Below are 20400 nucleotides of genomic sequence, written 5' to 3'. Positions count from 1 at the left end.
GCCCTCTGTTTCCACAACAGAGAGCTGCAATATGCAAGCTGCCTGAAGACAGGGATGCCTGCCACTCCATCCCCTGCACCTAGGCTGGTGCCTGACTCCACGAAGGCCCTCCAGAACTGTTTGCTGTGCATTAAGAGTTACGTGAGGCCACTTCCCTAGTCTGCAGCGCATCCAGGTCTTAAGTGGTGCCCTTTTTGTTGCCTTTAAAGCACGAGTAGATAAAAGTCTTAGAAGCTCACCTTTGGGCTGGTGGGACTGCTGACTGATAGAAATTAGGAGCTAAGAGAGGAAAGTAATGTTGATCACACATGGCCTGTATTACTCTGCTCAGGCTGCCATGACAAAATACCATAAACCGGGTGGCTTAAACAACAGAAATTTATTTTCTCAGTTCATGATCGAGGTTCTGGCTGACTCGATTTCGGGTGAGGACTCTCTCCTCTTGCAGGTGGCTGCCTTCTCCCCTGTATCCTCACAAGGCCTGTCCCTGGTGTGGCACGTGGGAGAAAGACAGCACGAGCTTATAAGGACCCCAATCCTGTTGCATCAGGGCCCACCCTTGTGACCTCACTTGACCTCAACTACTTCCTTAGTCTCCAATCACTGCAGACTGGGGTTAGGGCTCCAACACGTGAACCTGGGGGGATAAACATTTCAATCTATGAACTGAATTGTCTTGCCTCAGCCTAGAACAGAGTAAACCAAGTTCTGTTTTTCTTCATGAGTCATGGCATATGTGGGATTCAATTTTTTTTGGTTCCCTGTCCTTGTTGTTTAACTATTTCATATATAGTAGTGTGTATCTGTTAATCCCAAATTTCCTAGTCCTCACATACAATGTCCTCACATACAATATCTTTTTAATGGATGTAATTATGCTTTTCCTTCCCGACAGGACTATTAGGGGTCTATTTAATACTCCAATCTGTCAGAACGTCTCATTCACAAAAACAAAAATAAAACAAAATAAAAACAGAACCTGGTAATTGAGTTTCAAGGTTCTATTCATGATCTGCTTCCTTAGTAATAACTAAACAAACAGTCCAAGATGTACAAATGGCTTTTCTCACTCCATGAATCCATCAACTAGCATTTGCTATGCTTGGCCACAGATGCAGCCCCCAAACCACAAAAGAAACATGTAACACTCTCCCCGGGTGCAAGGAGCTTGTGATCTTAGAGAGGAGAAAAAATTTACACAGAACACAGCTGTGAAACTGATACAAGACATGATAGAGTGAAGTGACAAAGAAGGTGTCACCCACAGTACGTGCTGTGGGACCTCAGAAGTTCTCTGGGCAACTTGGACTAAATGAAGCCTGTTGGTGGTACTTCTATGTATAAAAATAGTGTTGGTTTTTTTAATATCAGTGAATTGTGATCAAATATGCCATGCAAATTTCAAAAACAAATGAAAAACTATCCTGACAGAAGAGAAACATCCTACCATACCACTTCCTGCTAACCAGTGAGGAAAAGGTAACCCCCCCTTCTGAGACATCTTATTTAAGGGAAAGGAGAAAAGGGCTGGATTCTGGTAAGAATGAAGGTCTTTGATTGTATACTCACTCCTTTTTAAATCAGGACACAACTCTCGGTCACCAGAGGGAATGTACATTAGGCAAACTGTTATCCTGCCAAATAGGTGTATAGGAGGGCAGAATTTTTCCTTAAATACTGCTTTCACACTTGAGAATGGGCAATGGAGTTTTTAAGGTCTTTTGGGGAAGAAAAATATTTTTCCCCTACCTAACTTACTGGAATGAATACAAAACCTTTGCCAAATTTCATAGCATAATGTTTACTGTGTAACCTGTATGAACATGTGAAATAAAACATGCCTAAAATTATCTAGTCACGTAAAAGAACCCAAGACTTCTTTAATTCAATTCTATATCTATTGAGTGTTCACGACACAAAAGAAGTGATGCAAAATTTTATATTTCATGGTATTGAAAAGTATCATGTTTATGAAGTGATATATTCTAAAACCGAGAGTTTTCCCTGCATAGAAGTCCAACAGCTGTGTTTCTAAAGATCTTGATGACAGCGGGACTGCTGACACTCTGTCACCTGGTCGTATGAGTGGAACTTTGTCACTTTTCAAGGCACAGTCCTTCCTTAGGACTTCAGGTCTTGTGTCTTGAGCAGGGTACCATCTGCAGTGGCCGTGAGTACTTTGCAATTTATCTCTGAAAATATCTTGAATCAGCAATAGCTGTAGCACCTATGCAGACGATAGTGATGTTTTTAGCACCTTTAATAAAAAAGTAGAATCTTAATGGGCTATGAGAACTTGTAGCAGGACCTGCTTTTATCACCTAAAAACTGAGTCTTACAAAAGTTTTGACCCTCTTGGCCCTGCCATTTCTATCAAATTCATACTAGAGATTGTAGTGGCAGAAATGGAACAGATATTATTTCCCATATCTGGTGCCCTATAGGAGGAGCCACTGGTTTTTCCGTGGACCATTGTCCCCTATAGATGAGGCAGGTAGTAAATAGGGAATGAAAAACCAAATGTAGATATAGTTTGGTCCTGCACAGAAAAGTGTTCCTGGCTGACCTTCACTTTTATATTCAGCTGCCTTCAAAGCCTTCTTCCCCTCCCTTCACTTCCTGTTTAATTTTATACTCTTCTTTTATGTGAATCTGCATTCCAGCTAAATTAGCTTATTCTCTCTATATATTGCCCTGTCATATATTTTTTTCATCCTACTCCACCCTGAAAATTCAACCCCTCAACGCTTCTGAAGTTTACTTTAAGACTCACTTTAAATCCTGTGAACTCTTTCTAAGATCATATCAGACAGACACTAACAGCAATTACCAAATTAGCCATGAAACTGGCCCTAAAACTGGCATAGCAACCAATTACTTGTATCAACAGTAGACAGTAGATCATGATATGTCTTTTCTAGTTCTGGCATCCACCATTTTTAAATTCTGCATTTTTTTAAATCAAATGTCTCTTATCTACTATTTGCACCTGAACAAAACTGTAAATTTCTGGAAGACAGTTGACCATGTCACAATCATGTATTTAATTCCCTAAAGCAAATGGTCCTCAAATTGTGGACCCTGGGCCGGCAACATCAGCATTACCTTGGAATTTGTCAGAAATGTAAATTCTTCCGCGACACCCATGACCTACGGAGTCAGAAATTCTAGAATTGGGGCCCAGCAAACTGGGCTTTAACGAGCCTTCAGGTTATTCTGTTGCTGAAGTTTAAGAACCAGAGCCCTGGAGCATCTAACACCGTGCCCTGAACGTACTGTTATTTATTCGACCCACATTCGTTCAATAAATATTTATAGAGTGTCTACCACATGCCAGGCATGATGCTAGGGATACAGTGCAAGAGTAGAAATGTCCCCAGCCTCCCGAATTTGTAGGTAAGTTAGGGAGATTGGAGTTAATTAAGTAATCTCACAAATAAATATACAATGGCAGCTGTCACCAGTTGTAGAAAGGAAAGGCACGTGATGCTATGAAGGCTTATCATGGAGAATTGATCTTGTCTGAGGTGTGCTTCTAAGAAAGTGTCACTCAAGCTACAAAGGAAGAATGAGCGTGTGTCGGAGGGACTAAGACGCATTCCAGGCTGAGGGCACAGCAGGTGCAAAGGCCCCGAGCCCAGGGAGAATGCGATCCCCAGGGCTGAAGCACAGGGATCAGGGGGCAACAATGAAAGGTAGGCCTTCCATCCCAAATTAAAAACGGGTCCTTTTTCTGAAATGGTGGGTAGCAGCATAAGAAAGGTTTAGAAAGGAGGTGGGGTGATGGTGGGGACACGACTGGAGTTATGTTGAGCGGATGGAAAATATATGATGGGAACACATAGAGCCCATTCAAAGCACTGCTGCAGCCAAAGGCCAGGAGGGTGCAGGCTCAGACCACAGAGCTAGCAAAGGGAGACCTGGATTTGAGAAATATTTTGGAGTAAAACCTGACAGAATGTGCTGATGGATTGGCTATTAGAGCTAAAACTAAGCATTTAAAAAAATGTTGGAGAGGGTGTGGAAAAAAGGGAACCCTCATGCACTGTTGGTGGGGAAGTAAATTAGTGCAGCCACTATGGAGGATGGTATGGAGGCTTCTCAAACAACTAAAAGTAGAACCACCATATGATCCAGCCGTTCCACTCCTGGGCATATATCCAAAAGAAGAACACTAATTCAAAAAGGTACATGCACCCCAACGTTCATAGCAGCATTATTTACAATTGCCAATGTATGCAAGCAACCTAAGTTTCCATCAACAGATGAATGAATAAAGAAGATGAGATATATATCTATATCTTCACACACACACACACACACACACACACACAATGGAATACTACTTAGCCATGAAAATGCATGAAATGTTGCCATTCGCAACAACATGGGTGGACTTGGAGGGTGTTATGCTAAGTGAAATGAGTCAGACAGAGACACTGTAGGATCTCACTTTTATGTGGAGTCTAAACAAATACAACAAACTAGTGAATATAACAAAAAATAAGCTGACTCACAGATGTGGAGAACAAACTAGTGGTTACCAGTTGGGGGGACAGAATATAGGGGTGGGGCAGTGGGAGGCACAAACTGTTGGGTGTAAAATGGGCTCAAGGATGTACTTTACAGCACAGGGACCATAGCCAGTATTTTGTACAACTGTAAATGGCATGTAATCTTTAGAAATTATTTTTAAAAATTTGAAAAGGTTTCTTAAAAAAGAAAATTAAGCGTTAAGTTTTAGTCCAAGGTTTCTGGCTTGTAGGACAGATAAATGATGATGCCATTCCCTAAAATAACAAAAAAATCAGATAAGTTGACGAATAAGAGAGAAGATGAATGACTTGTGAACAGCTCCTGAAACACTAGAGAATATGGATCCACGGATAGAAGGATTTTACATGGGAAAGGAAACCCCCTTCCCTGGGACAGGAGAGAAGAGAGGTTGAATCTTGATGATTTGGTTGGTCCGTTTTAGCAGGAGTTGGTATGGTTCCCATTCTAATGGATTCCGTCTCCCGGGAAATAAGCCAGGTCATCTGCTTATAAAGAGTGGGCTGCACAGTAGGTGGTGTCATGGAGAAGATGATGTAAGAGGTTTGACAAGAGTGGAGCAGATCTGAAGAGCTGTTGCCGAGGATGAGGGGTGAGTTCGATCAGAGGAATTCTTGGATGGCCAGGAAATATTGAGGCTCATGCTGTGAATTTATCACAGCATCCATCTGACCTATTGTGCAAATTTCTGCAGCAGAGCTCGGCTGTTTGACTGGGGTCGTGGAAAAAATACATCGTTAGGCTCATCCAAGTTTGACTTTTTGTCACTCAAACGTGATGAAAAGATGGAGTGAGAGGACTTAGATTATTAGCAAAAGTGTATAGATGAGTGAATGAATGGTAGAAGAATTCCACTCCATAAATATTTTACACTTGGTTCCTTGAAAATTCGTGTATGAAAATAACCATAGCGAGACCACGTTCCAAATGATTGTATATCATCATAACCTTACATTCCATCTTCTAACCTTGCTTGTAGGCAGCCCTCATCTAACTATTAGGATTTGGGCTGTCACCTCCCCTCTTCCTGTGTTCCATCTGATGAGCCAAAATTGCAGTGAGCTTGACTTTCACATCCGGGGCTGACCCTGGGGAAAGGTTCCAGTTATCTCATGACTGGTGACCTGATTGGGAGTGAAAGGGCCTGCGTTATACTGGTGGCATTGATAAAAGCCACTGTGTCCCTTCCAATGCTGCCTGCATCCCAGCAAGGGTTGAAGCCAGCCTCGGTCAGTCTGCCTCACCTAGGTGATGTGTATCTTCACCCTGAGTGGGATAAAAACAGGAATACGGCCCTGGAAAAAAAATTTTTTTTTAAGTGGGAGGGGTAGGGATGGGAAGCTCAACAGGCCAGGGATCATCTGAAAATCCATTAGGAAGGTACATGAAAGTACACAAATACAAGTTCTTTGTATACTCAGTTCTTCTACTCTTTCCCTTTTGCTGATTCGTGCATTGTGAATACTCAAGTGGAAGGCTTATTTTTGAGAGAGAGAGAGAGAGAAATAGTCCAGGAATAGAGATGCAAGAATACAGAGATGCAGACGTAGAGAACGAACGTGTGGACCCAAAGAGGGGACGAGGAGCGTGGGATGAATTGGGAGATTAGGTTTGACATAGATACAATACCATGTGTAAAATAGATAGCTAGTGGGAATCTGCTGTGTAGCACAGGGAGCTCAGCTCGGTGCTCTGTGAAGACCTAGATGCGTGGGATGCAGGGGCTGGGAGGGAGGTCCAGCGAGGGCGGGGCTATATGTATACATATAGCTGCTTCACTTCATTGTACAGCAGAAACTAACACAACACTGTAAAGCAATCATACTCCAATAAAAAAAGAAAAGAAAAGAAAAATCATCCAACTCATGAGGCACTTCCGAGTAAATGCAGGGGTTTGGGGGCATTGGGCTTTCACCGTACAGCTTCTGGCCTCTGCAACAGGCATCACGCACTGGGCCCTCATTTGAGTGACAGATCATGCAGTGATCTGGACACATCCTGACTCCTTCTCAAGTCAAAAACAGCACAAAGCAGGGTCATCCAGAGGAAAACTTCATTCTCCTTTCGCATGGGACCCCTCCAGCCACAGTGGCCATGGCATCCGCCCTTCCTACATCCTCTTTTGAGGAATATACAAGGGCGGTGGGTGTAACCTCTCTTCTGGAATCTTGGACCTCGAGTACTACTACCGCCCTCATCTCAGCTTCCAGTCTCTTGCTCCACCCCCGACACCCCACATCTATTCCCTAACACTTGAGACCTAACAATTAGCTACCATTTTGTTCTCCTGTAGATTTCCTAAAGAACGCCCTAATTGAAGCAAAACCCAGAAAAAAATTTCCACAAAAGGGAATCCCATCACAGCTTCAAATGAATCAAAATATACGAACTCAAAAAGCACTGCAGGTTTTACAGGATAATCACTTTTAAAATTCCTGATGGAGCTTCGTGTAAACAAATGAGGACAGAAGTGTTAGGAGTTCCAGAAAGTAACAGCAGCAGTTTACCTGCTTGAGGAGGAAATTTTGCTATTTTGATGACTTTTTAGGACATCTGTTCTCAAACTTTTTGTTCTCACTCTTATCTCACTCGATATTTATGGAGGACCTCAAAGATTCTTGTTTTTTGCAGGTTTATATCAATATTTATCATATTAGAAATTCAAACTTAGTCTCACAATTTCTTGTTTTCAGTCTGTTACAATGTGTTGTTTTGGTTGCAGTATATGAAGAAAATTTGGCCTCGTGAGGAAATGTAATTGGAAAAGAGAGGAATATTTTAATAGCCTTTCAGATCATTGTAAATACTTTTCTTTGATCCTACCCCAAAACTGGACAATGGTAGTTTCTTTCTTTTTTTTTTTTTTATCTTTATTGAAGAATAATTGCTTTACAATGTTGTGTTAGTTTCTGCTGTACAACAAAGTGAATCAGCTATACGTACACATATATCCCCATATCTCCTCCTTCTTGCGTCTCCCTCCCACCCTCCCTATCCCACCCCTCTAGGTGGTCACAAAGCATTGAGTTGATCTCCCTGTGCTATGCGGCTGCTTCCCACTAGCTATCTGTTTTACGTTTGATAATGTATATATGTCCATGCCACTCTCTCACTTCGTCCCAGCTTACCCTTCCCCAACTGTGTCCTCAAGTCTGTTCTCTACGTCTGCGTGTTTTTTTCCTGCCCCGCCACTAGGTTCATCAGTACCATTTTTTTTTGGTTCCATATATGTATATTAGCATACACTTTCCTGTTGTTGTTCTCTTTCTGACTTACTTCACTCTGTATGACACTCTCTAGGTCCATCCACCTCTCTACAAATGACTCAATTTCATTCCTTTTTACAGCTGAGTAATATTCCATTGTATATATGTGCCACATCTTCTTTATCCATTCATCTGTCGATTGATATTTTTTTCTTAACAGTTTCCCAGAGTGGCTTTTATTTATTTATTTTTAACATCTTTATTGGACTATAATTACTTTACAATGTTGTGTTAGTTTCTGCTGTATAACAAAGTGAATCAGCTATATGTATACATATATCCCCATATCTCCTCCCTCTTGCGTCTCCCTCCCACCTTCCCTATCCCACCCCTCTAGGTGGTAACAAAGCACCGAGCTGATCTCCCTGTGCTATGCAGCTGCTTCCCACTAGCTATCTATTTTACATTTGGTAGTGAATATATGTCCATGCCACTCTCTCACTTCGTCTCAGCTTACCCTTCCCCCTCCCCATGTCCTCAAGTCTAGACAATGGTAGTTTCTTAAAGGTTAGTTGCAATACAGGATCTGAAAACATTACCACAAACTTATCACACTCTGTACACTCGAAAGAATGAGAGTGAAAATGGCAAATAACATCTTAGTAGTATTATACAAATAGTTTTGACCTTGTGGAAGCTCTGAAAGCATCTAAGGAACCCCCAGTGTTCCCAGCACCATACTTTGAGAACGATTGCTTTAGCGTCTCCCCGGGGAGGTTGCATGACTCTGAGTGGAACAGATGAATTCAATTATAATATAATGTGTTAGGTGTCATTACCTCCATCTCTAAATGACAAGTTTTCACTGACTGGGAACTACCATAGAATTGTGAAGCATTAAAGTTGAAAAAAAACACTGAGATCACCCCATCCAGACCACTGTTTTTAAGAGGAAACTGAGTGTGGAAGGAGGTCAGAGCTGATTTACCTGATAACCCTGAAGCCACCCTCTAATTTGGGAAAGTCAGAGTCACAATCCAGTGTGGATTGTGGAAAGAATACTGGAACCATTAACGTATGGAATATTTTTATTGCCTCAGTTATTTTCATCCCACACCCCAACAAGGAAACAACACACCCTGGTGTTACTATAATTCTTTAAATCCTAGCAGAACAAATATCTTTTTTTTAAAATTCATATCATTTTCTAGCCATACACTTTGGTGTATGGCTGACCTTAAAAGAAGCCAGCTTAGGGCATATACCCTGAGAAAACCATGGTTCAAAAAGATACATGTTCCACAATGTTCATTGCAGCTCTATTTACAATAGCCAGGAGATGGAAGCAACCTAAGTGTCCATCAACAGATGGATGGATAAAGAAGATGTGGCACATGTATACAATGGAATATTACTCAGCCATAAAAGGAACCAAACTGAGTTATTTGTAGTGAGATGGATGGACCTAGAATCTGTCATACAGAGTGAAGTAAGTCAGAAAGAGAAAAACAAATACCGTATGCTAACACGTATATATGGAATTTTAAAAAGCGGTACTGATGAACCTAGTGGCAGGGCAGGAATAAACACACAGACATAGAGAACAGACTTGAGGACACAGTGGGGGAAGGGTAAGCTGGGACGAAGTGAGAGAGTGACATGGACATATATACACTACCAAACGTAAAATAGATAGCTAGTGGGAAGCAGCCACATAGCACAGGGAGATCAGCTCGGTGCTTTGTGACCACCTAGAGGGGTGGGATAGGGAAGGTGGGAGGGAGGGAGATGCAAGAGGGGAGGATATGGGGATATATGAATATGTATAGCTGATTCACTTTGTTGTACAGCAGAAACTAACACAACATTATAATGGTTTATACTCCAATAAAGATGAAAAAAAAAAAAAAACGAAACCAGCGTAAAGTTCTGAATGGCAGGAACACTAAAGGAAAAATGAGAAAAAGTTAAGAGCAACAGCCTTTTATAATCATTATAGTCTCTGAAAATACTGTCCTTGGACTTGCACAGTGCACAGCCTATGCAATCATATGTGACTTCCCTGGCCAAGTTTCCAACAGTGACGAAATGTTCCTAAAATAGGAAGATGCAAAATTATTGCTTCCAGATGATCACAGCCATGTGAGAACATCATGTCCCCGTATGGTTTGCCCAGAACAGACATGTTCCCAGTCTTAGTACACTCTTAGTGCATTAACCCAGCCTCAGATAAAATCACGTGTTTTCGGGAATGACCACATCACCCTGTGGGTTCCTAGTGAGTATACCTTGAACTAAAACTAATCACGTTGTTTTCATAGCCGTCCCGTCCTCCCATTTTTCTCCCCTCCCTCACTCTCTCCACTACCTGAGAGCCCAAGAGCTTTCAAACCAGGTTTTACAAAACCTCCGCAGGGGCCATGGAGAGAGGTGAGGAGAAGTATGGGGTCCCCAGCTCCACCACTCCCACCTCAGCCAGAACACATTTTATGTCCTATCTGAGAACTCTGGTAAGATTTTGTGTTTTGAAAGCACTCCATGGTAAAATGCATGCAGCGATCTCCATCACACCTTGAATTAGTGCAGGTGGAAGTTAGGGTCTCCATGTAGCTCTACATGTTCTTCCTGCTAAATTTTATCTCTTAGGTTCAGATCAGCCTCTTGGTATCTTCTCCATTCAGATTTTGCCATCCGCTGTATTTTCTATCCCTCCCAGCTTCGCGCCATCTGCAAGCGTGACTAGCTTGACAGGTCTGTCCTAATTCAGTAATAAAAACAGAGTCCTTGAACAAGCCCCAGGCACCTCCCTCAGGGGGTATCAATTCATTAACTGGTGCTCTCTGGGATTGAGTTTTCAAATCAGTTCCCAATCTGCACATTCCATAGAGTGGTTCTCCCACCCTGAGCCCGAATTGAGGTTCAAATGTGTCGAATCAGGTCTGGCAAAATGGACAGACCTCGGATGAGGCCATCTGCAGGAATTCATTGTCTGAGGACTTTTGTTTGGGGGCTGAAGGAGGAAGGAGCGTTGCATGCAGATGTCTGGGGGTGACGTGGGGGGAATGCTGAAATGGTATCTCTCCCCCAGCCCAGTCCTGTGGGCTGGCAGCAAGGTCTGGGGGCAGGGGGACCCCAAGCAGAAGTTGAGGAAGGACTCCGCCCCAGGGGCAGAGCAGCTGTGAGCCAGGAGAGGAATCCTCCTTCCTTGGGAATCTTAAGAAACAGCATCTTGGGCACAAATGTCGAATTCTCAGGAAGACACCCTTGTTCAGAAGACACCCAGGGAAACCAGAGGAGAGGGGGAAACACAAGGGCACCTCCTTTACATACCTGCCAGATGAGTGAACGAACGTGTCTGAAACACCCCCTGGGGACTTGGGAAGAGAGTGGTGTACAAGTCCTTCCGGAGCACGAAGCAGATAAACACTGAGACTGGGGTGACTGAAACCATGTGATGTCTCTGCGCCCGCCCCCAGACAGACAAGCCTGGGGAGGTGCAGAAATATGTATTTTGTAATCAGTACACTTTTCACCCCAAATGATATTGAGAAGCACTTTAATAGCTTACTGAACTCTGAACACCCTAGTTTTTGCTACTTTCTCAAAGATTCCTGACTGCTGTTTTGGCAAGTTTCCTGGAAGCGAAACACCTTTATATAATTGTCATTACTCCAGCAGGTTTAAATTCCTGCTTTTCAGTTGCTACACTCTTTCCAATCTGAAGAAACATCCCTGTCATAGAGCAACCCGTGGAAGAAGTGGAGGAACTGAGTGGAACCCTAGAAAAGGTTGGTGCTGAAAGTTATGGCAGAAAAGATGGAAGCCAGTGTTTTCCCAAACTCACCCCATTACCTGGGGCACAATTATGAAACAACGGATTTCAGAACTCTTCCATGGAGTAGGGGCGGGGCCAGAACCCCTTCTTCCAGCAAACCCTCCCGGTGAAGCGTAGGGTAAGGTAAGTGTTCGAAACAATGATTTAGGGCAGCCTCACTTTTTACAGATGATGAAACCAAGACAGACACTGTTGAAGGAATTCACCCAGGTCCCAGCTTTGTTCACCACTTTTACATTCTCCCCCATCTAACTGATGGCCACAAGAGGTTCATTTTGGGGCCTCTCTACACATTTATCAAAATCTTTAACAGGGGGGCTTCCCTGGTGGCGCAGGGGTTGAGAGTCTGCCTGCTGATGCAGGGGACGCGGGTTCGTGCCCCGGTCCGGGAGGATCCCACGTGCCGCGGAGCGGCTGGGCCCGTGAGCCATGGCCGCTGAGCCTGCACGTCCGGAGCCTGTGCTCCGCAATGGGAGAGGCCACAACAGGTAGAGGCCTGCATACCGCAAAAAAAAAAAAAAATCTTTAACAGGACCTCAGGACTGGTTCCAAACTCATGCTTTCCAGAATGAGCACCTGAAGCCCCCGGACCCCACAGCAAGGCTCCATGGGACCACGGCTTACCACATGCCTTCTTTTCTCCACCAGAAAAGCCTTATTCTCACCTGTTTCATACATTCAGTTCTGTGAAAAAGTTCCGCGAGAAAGTTCCACAAGCAAGGTTTTGTGACTTAAAAGAAGAATTTGGGAGCAACTGGCCTGAAATATCTGCAAATCTGATCATGCTTGAAAAGTTCACCTGTCTCAAAAAAAAAAAAAAAAGAAATACTTCAGAGCCTCTTATTTCAATGTTCATTGGATGGTCATTAATCCTCGCTGCTAGGAACATCTATATGTATATATCTAAAGGCTGTGTCTATTTTATTAAGTAGAGATGGCCAATCACTAGACACCATTTATCTCAAAAAGTTCATGCTTATTAAGGACTATTAGCATGGATTTGGTGGAGAAAATTGATACCTATTTTCTAACGTGAAGGATACCAAAATCGACAACCATCCTTGGAAAATAATAGGATATATAGACACCTGTGAGCTGGGGTCTCTCAGGGAGAAACGATCATGACCCCTTCTGTCACACAGAGACTCTCGACCAGAACACTGCTCTCTGAGGAAACTCTGGGAAGCCTTTGCAGCTCAGCTGTGACCACCACAAAGGGTTTCATGCCAAACTCTGATCAGTGTACAGAATTTATTTTTGTCCTGAGTTTATATACTGATAAGGTACTGCCATTGGCTAGAGGTCTGTGGAGCCAGATATATTAATACTTGGTGTCCACAAGAGGAAGAAATGTAGCTTAACACGAACCTGGCACCAAAAAAAAATATCAATGCTTATCTAAGTATGAAGTTTGCCTTGTAAATGTATAAGAAAGTCCGGTCAGGGTAGTACACAACCTTACCAAGACTGGAAGGATTGGCTGGTAAGCAGGCAACAGCTCAATGTCTTTGTCATTCGTGCTGTTATCATTGGTGACCAGTGTGGTGCTCCTTTGAGTTTTTTAATTCCTTTCCAGCATGCCTCCAAAAACACACTGGAAAGCAGTGCTTGTAACAAAATGGAAAGAGCTACTGCAGTGACATAACAGAAAGATTTAGGGCAAAGAGCTCCTGTGCTTCCCAACAGGACGCCAGGATGGGCCTCTGGAATTTTCTCTCTATGAGAAATGTACAGTGATGATGGCTGTCATATTCCCTCCATTCTGGAGAGGTTAAAGCCACAAAGCATTTATTGGTCAGAGAAGGAAAGTAAGACTCGAGTAAGTCCTGCTGGATCCATATCTGTCGCCTTTCCCCTGCCTGACATCATGGAGAATTCTAAGGGCCAGCAGTAATTCTCCACAATGAAAGCTTATCTTTCCCCCAGAGCTCATGTCACAATGTCTTCTTCAGCCAGTTCTATCCACTATTCCATGAGAGAAGTACTGCTTCTCAACTCAGTTGTTAAAAATGCTTACTGAACAATTACTATTTTCCTAGCACCTATAGAAAGGCAATAGAGGTATAAGACACCATCCCTTTTCTCAAGAAATATATAATGTTTGAGAAAGAGATAGGAAATAATACTCGTGTCAGGACAAAAATACTCATGTCGAGGGTGTGAGACATACATACAGTGAGAGTTATGGGGGTCTCAGCAAGGAAGACTTGGCTTATCACAAACATTAATGAAGACAATTTTCATGGAGATAGAATTAGAATAATTTAAAGAAATGATCATTGTGAGGTTCAAACAAATTGCCACTTACTGAGTGCTTATCATACCCCAGGAACCACAGGATAAGCTTTAACAAGATACCGAAACTGGAAAGGAACTCAGAGAAAGCATAGAGAGATGTTATATGATGGTTTGGGGATTGCAGGTGATTTTATTTCTTCTGAATTTTTTTTGGTTATTAGTATTATATGTGCTGTAAGGAAGGAATAAAAAAGGATTTCTAAGATGTAGGCAGATAAGAAGCAATGGGAAATGTTTTATACTTAGAGAAGGGACTGTGGGCAAAAATATGACAGAATATGGCCTGTGCTACAGACAGTGAAGTGTTCGTTCTGGGAAAATAAACCAAGAAAGTAAGACCAGAGTCATAGTACCAAGAACCTTGGCTGTCTCATAGAGTTTATATTTAATCATATCTACATTGGGAACTCATTAAAGTTCCTAAGAAAGAAGGTATAGCTGGAAGATAATGTTGAGAAAGATTGCTCTGGTAACGTACAGGAAAGATTTTGAGTGGAGAGAGACTGAGAGAAAAACAAACAAACAACAGCAAAAAACCGCAAAGCTGTGATTGCAGTCTGAGGGTATGTGAGCAAATCAGGGCTTGGATGAGAACCTCATGGAAGAGACACAATGTGAACTCAGATCTATCTGCCCAAAGCCCACGATTCTGCTCTTCACACACCTGTCACGTGTGACTGGAACCAGAAAGGACCCTGGAGACCATCAACTCCACAACTTCAAATTCCTCCACCAGCGTCCCGAAGGACCTAGGGCACAGCAAGCTGCAAACCTAAATTTTCTTTGAAACAGAAGATTTTACATTTCAAACAACCCTTACTTTCTCCTATTGTGCATCGCATTTGTTTTGATATAAAATTAATATTTAAAATGTTTGCCACATAGTTCATCTATATTAAAAGTAATAAAGAAATTGTATTATTCTAAGAAAAGAAAATAAAATGTTTGCCACGTAAAAGTAATGATAGGTATATTCTATTCCAATTATACATGGACCAAGAAAGCCCTCCTCCAGCTGTCTAAATGAGCAGCAAACCAGGATCTTTTTAAATCCCCACAGAGAAGAGTCATTATCTTGTAGATTGTAGGCTTCTACATTCATGAGAAAGTTATGTCATATAATTAGTTTAAATATAATCTTTTTTAAATTGCTGACCATTGGGTCTACTCTTATGGGGGATCAGGGTGCAGAGATGGGGAAAGCAAAACAATGTCTGGAACGACTCACAGCTTTCACAGAGAATATCTTCCCACAGGTCTGTGCTGGTCTGTCCCCTACAAGTTCCAGTGATATAGGGGTGGGGGCATGGCAAAAAAAAAAAGTGGATCAACAGGGCTGATCAAACACATAGGCTAAAGAAAGGATCAATAGGATTTGGCAATAGAATGATACAAAAGGAGGTTTTTTTGGTCAAGGAGAAGGCAATGGAGAAATTGATGACTCAGTGACTCCCAGTCTGGGTGATGGGAGAAGAGTCAAATCATGAGCAGAAATAACAAAGCCCAGACGTGAAGTTTGCTGCAGAGAAAACAATGAGTTCACCATCGTTCCTGCTGCACTTTCACTGACAGAACAGTCAGGGGAAGGTATCCCAAGAAATATATTTGGAGTCATCCCTAAAAAGATGAAACTTTAAGAAAGAACTTCCAGGGAGCACGCAGAGCCAGGCAGAGAGGTCCCCAAGCTGGACGGTGACATGGTGGCCCTGAGTCAGCAGAGCAGGTGCTCTGATTGTGGAAAACCCCAGGGCTCGGGAGTCGTTTTAGAGAAGCAAGTCATAAGGGGTATAAAATCTGGCACCAAAGCAAATGTGATTAAAGATAGGGGAAATACCATGATTTTGATAAAGAAAAAAGAAAATCACTGCTAACTTGAAGGAAAATGGTTTCAGTGGTGTGATGGGAAGAGACATGTGATGAAAGGGAATTTTAGAGGATGGGGGTGAGTAACTGAAGAGATGAATAGAAGCGGCGAATGGTTCTAGAAAAGTCCACGAAGTAATAACCCTCTGTGTTCTGTTATCATTGTCATCTTTCTAAATGGAACGTACATAGCACTCACAAAGCAGCAGCAATAAATAAGCGATATTAGCAGTGGCCATACTACTGCGCTGATGTGGTTCCAGCATTGGGTTTAAAAAAAAAACAAAAAAGTAAATCTGCAGAGGTTAAACTGGAACTCTTGATATCCCTGTTTTTCTGAGGGAAGCCCACAATTGTCTCTGAACTAAAAACAATACACATCTGTCTCAGTGCTTTCTGTTTCAACAGCAAAAGGAAGAAAAGAGGGGGTTGGGTAGGATTTGAGCCAGACTATTTACTAAGGTTCTTTCCAACCTACAGAGTGATTCCATGAGTTTATCCATATCTGAGTCACAACGAAAACAAAAACAAAGCCCATGGTGATCATTTTTGTTGGTGATATGTTCCTATGCAAGGTACTGCAGAGAAACAGAAAACACCAGAGTTGATGCGAAATGTTTCATAACCCAATACTTAACGGTTAGGTAATCAGGCTATGGGAGTTGCCTGTGTGGTGAAACGTCTCTTGGTAAGCCTCAGAATCTAGCCGCATCTATCATATGATATGCATATTTAGCATACCATCCTGCATACTTATGTGTCCACAAGTATATATTTATACTCATGATCACTTACAAATGCATTGAGCTCTAGCCACCTTAACAGACTAACACTGCTCAATTTAAACCAAAATATCTTCCTTGAATTATAAAAGAACCTTTTCTTTCTAACACGCCTCTTTTAATAGATGAAGTAAGTTAAACTGTTCACTCCAACAAAAATTGCCTTTTCTGTTTTGGTGGTGGTTGTTTGTGTTGAAATGTAAACATTAGTCAAACTTTGTTGAACAGAAAAGTCCAACCCAGGAACGTAATTCCAATAAAAAGCAAAGTTATGGCCAAGCTCAGTGAAGACAGTAACATGCACGGAACCCAGAAAGAGGATAGATCAGCAGGGAAGCTCTGGGGAATGTAGCTTCATGTTAGGTTAGCAAAAAGTAGGCCTATTACAATATCTCCAACTTAAGGAAAATTGACATTATTTTGCTTTTTTGTTTAGCTTTTAATTAGAAGTTGAGCCTTCTTTCTTAAAAATATATGTCTTTTCATGGGTGCTACACACACACACACACACACACACACACACACACATGCAGGCTGGTGATGCTTAAGAGGAAAATTAGATAAAGAATTCTATTAGAACACTCGGAAATATAAAGATCTCCTTGTCATTAAAATATCCAAGAGGAGAACTGAGACCTGCACTGAAATAATAAACTGACTGTGTAATTGTATTTATAAAATAAACTGTCTCTATTTATATTACAGAAAAATACCATCATTTAATTATTTACATAACATTTTGGAGGTTTTTACAGCTCTTTAAAAATCCTGTAGAGCATCCAGGTCAAGCTGGTAAAATGCTACAAATACTATATTTAAAATAATTTCCACTATATTTTTCTTCTGAAAACACCACTGTAGAATTCAAACAGCTTCAACTGCTTGAGATGGTGAAATACCTTTGTGCTTTTCAAAAATCACATTTCATAAAGGATATTTATTCTATAGAATTAAAGTTTACTGAATAATAAATATAACTTTAAGTGATGCAAGCTGTCAAAACCCTTGAATGTCAAAGTTAAAGCAGATAGCCCTTCATGAGTTTTGCTGCTTCGGAATAAGAAAGGAAGCAGAAAGAGAACGATTAAGGAAAGGCAACCTCACCTTCGGACTTCTTCATCTTTGTATTTTCATCGTAAATAACAATTTAAATACCCTTTGAGGTTAATATTTTCTGGTTCAAAGGGAAAGTACAGAAAAAATTAATATATTCATGCATAATAGGAGGCAACAGAGACTGGAGTATCTTATTTGTAGCAAATTTTATTTTCAAATGACCATAAAAGGTATCCAGTTACTCTTCAGATTAATTTATGAGATCATGCAAGATGTAAACATGACATTCCAAAGGAAAAAAAATCATTCCTGACAATTCTAATAGATGAGGAAAAAGTACACAGAGATACACACCAGGAACTTTCTACATATGGCTAATACCTGGATCTTTATTCTTGCCTGCCTTTTGTCATTTCAGCACAGATAAATGCAGTGCAAAGAAGCAAAAGTTAATAATCCAAGGGAAGAAAAACTCGTTGATGTGATGCATGATACGAGAGAGTTTACTATATTAATATTCGCAAAGGAATGTTGGAAGTGGGGAGTGATGTTAGGTAAAAATATCTATTTTGCAACAGAGTTAAAGAGAAATTTAGTGGTGATTATATTGCTACCTACATCATATCCATAGGCTTTCCCTTGAGTACCACGCCCAATTCCAAACTTTTTTTTTTTGCTATGGAAACAGATAAAATGAAATGGAAATCTTTCCAGAGGGCATTCAAAATAATATATTAACTTAGAGTTATAATGTATTTTGAAAATATGGTAGATGGTAATATTATTCTGAAAAAAATGTTATATGGGCAGAATAGGTATCATAAAAATATTTTAAAATCAATGGTGCACTGTAAAGAAAGTAACTTCCTATTTTTGACATAGACTGTAAAGCAAAGGACTGTGGCTTTACACCAGAAGCGTTTTATTTATTTGAATATTCAGAGTTGGTTCCCGATTACTAAATGTATAAAATAGATCCAAAAGTCCAATCCAGAGTGTATCTATATAGTTATATAGCTGTAGGGTTTCAAAGAAAATACAATGCCATTTCTGCAGTTTGGACAAAGTCCTAGTGTCCTCATTTAACCCTGGGGTCTAGAGGCCATAAAATGTAAAAGGTTTTGGATCCCCTGGAGAGTCCACGTACACAAACTCCCTACGAGTAAAGCTAGCTTTGTTTATAACATAGTTGAAAATTAAACAGCAAAACTCCATACAAAATTAGTTCTTTACATTATTTTTATAACGATATTATCCCTAGGATTCTCCGTAAGAACCTAGAATAACATGACTCCAAATTTCCATTCCAGAATTTCCCACTTCTTTTTTTTTTAATTTTATTGAAGTGTAGTTGATTTACAGTGTTAATTTCTGCTGTTCAGCAAAGTGATTCAGTTATACATATATATGTATATCTTTTTTCATCAGAATTTCCCACTTCTAACACTTCTCCCTGGCAGGCACACTGCAACAGAAAATGAGATGCTATTTCTATTTTTTCTGGCTTATAAGATGCTGCGCGGCCAAAGAAATGTTATTGTAAAATAACGTGCGGTGGATTCTATAAGTTTTTGTTAAATAAAGCTATCTACTTTATAGGTGATGAAACATCACCAAGCTTTTAAAAGTGTTTGCTTTGGGTCCTTTGCTATGGAGTCATGTCCTTATTTGAGGTATAAAAAAAAACCCACCCACTCTGCAAGTCAGCCTCAATGTGGCAACTCACCAAAGCCGACAGATGCTGACTCCCAGTGAAGCGTTTTGTGCCCAAGATCAATTTGCAAGAAGTAGACTAACCCAAGCCTTTGGGAGGTAGAAGCTACAAAAATACAGTGCCCTGCTCCCAACCAAGAAGTCCGCGTCTTTCTCTTCCACGCCAGACAATAAGGGTGCAGTTTTGCAGACTCAGAGACCGCTGTCCATCACAGAAAAGCACCACGGACCTTCGGATTCAGCATCATATGCTTTTTTCTCTTCCCACTCACATAATTAACGCTCCTTTCCTTTCCTCTTTAAAAATGTGCCTGTTTCAAATGTGTATTATTTTTTTCAGATGTCTAATTTCAGTTACGTTCTTTCCCTCTGTGGTCTCTTCCCACAATTCACATTCCAGAGAAATATTTAAAGGTCTGTAAAACCAGGTGAAATTCCAAAATATTTCTAAACGAAACTGCCGCAGTTGACAACACAGGGAAAGAAGGCAAAGCTACAGGACAAGGATTGGAATAAACTGGCTGGAAATGTATTGGAAAATCTATTTAAGTTACAACAGCCTTGGATGAGGTTTCAATGAGGCATAAACATTCAAGTTACTGACAAAACCAACATGTTTCATGATCACTCAAAATAGTCTACTTGTCATGGTGCATTGTTTTTTTTTCTTTTATTAGTAAGTTGCTCTCTCTTTTTAAATTTTTTTTTCTTTTTTAGTATTCAGGAAGCGAAAGCATTTTAGAAAACATTCAAAATTCTGAGAATACATGTAAGTGAAATATTTACACTATCATTCATAAAAGTTACATCATTTACATAGGGTTCATTTGTATATAATAAAAATTTCATCATAATGAAAACTTTTCTGGAAAGTTATATGTTAATTTGTTTAACATATGCTTTGGATATACAGCTAAATATGAATAGTTTAAAAAATTCTGTCTGCAAATATCCCCTTAACAATTAAAAAACCTCATTCCTAAACATTTGTTTTTCTTTCCACTTGCTCTTTTGTTTGTGATATCATATGTAGTTTGAACTATGCAAAGATTGGATCTTGTCATAGTTCAGAATATATTTGTATACTTTCAAT

This window comes from Orcinus orca, chromosome 1 (genome assembly GCF_937001465.1).
Source record: "Orcinus orca chromosome 1, mOrcOrc1.1, whole genome shotgun sequence".
Classification (NCBI taxonomy): domain Eukaryota; kingdom Metazoa; phylum Chordata; class Mammalia; order Artiodactyla; family Delphinidae; genus Orcinus; species Orcinus orca.
This window is presented reverse-complemented; position numbering follows the sequence as displayed.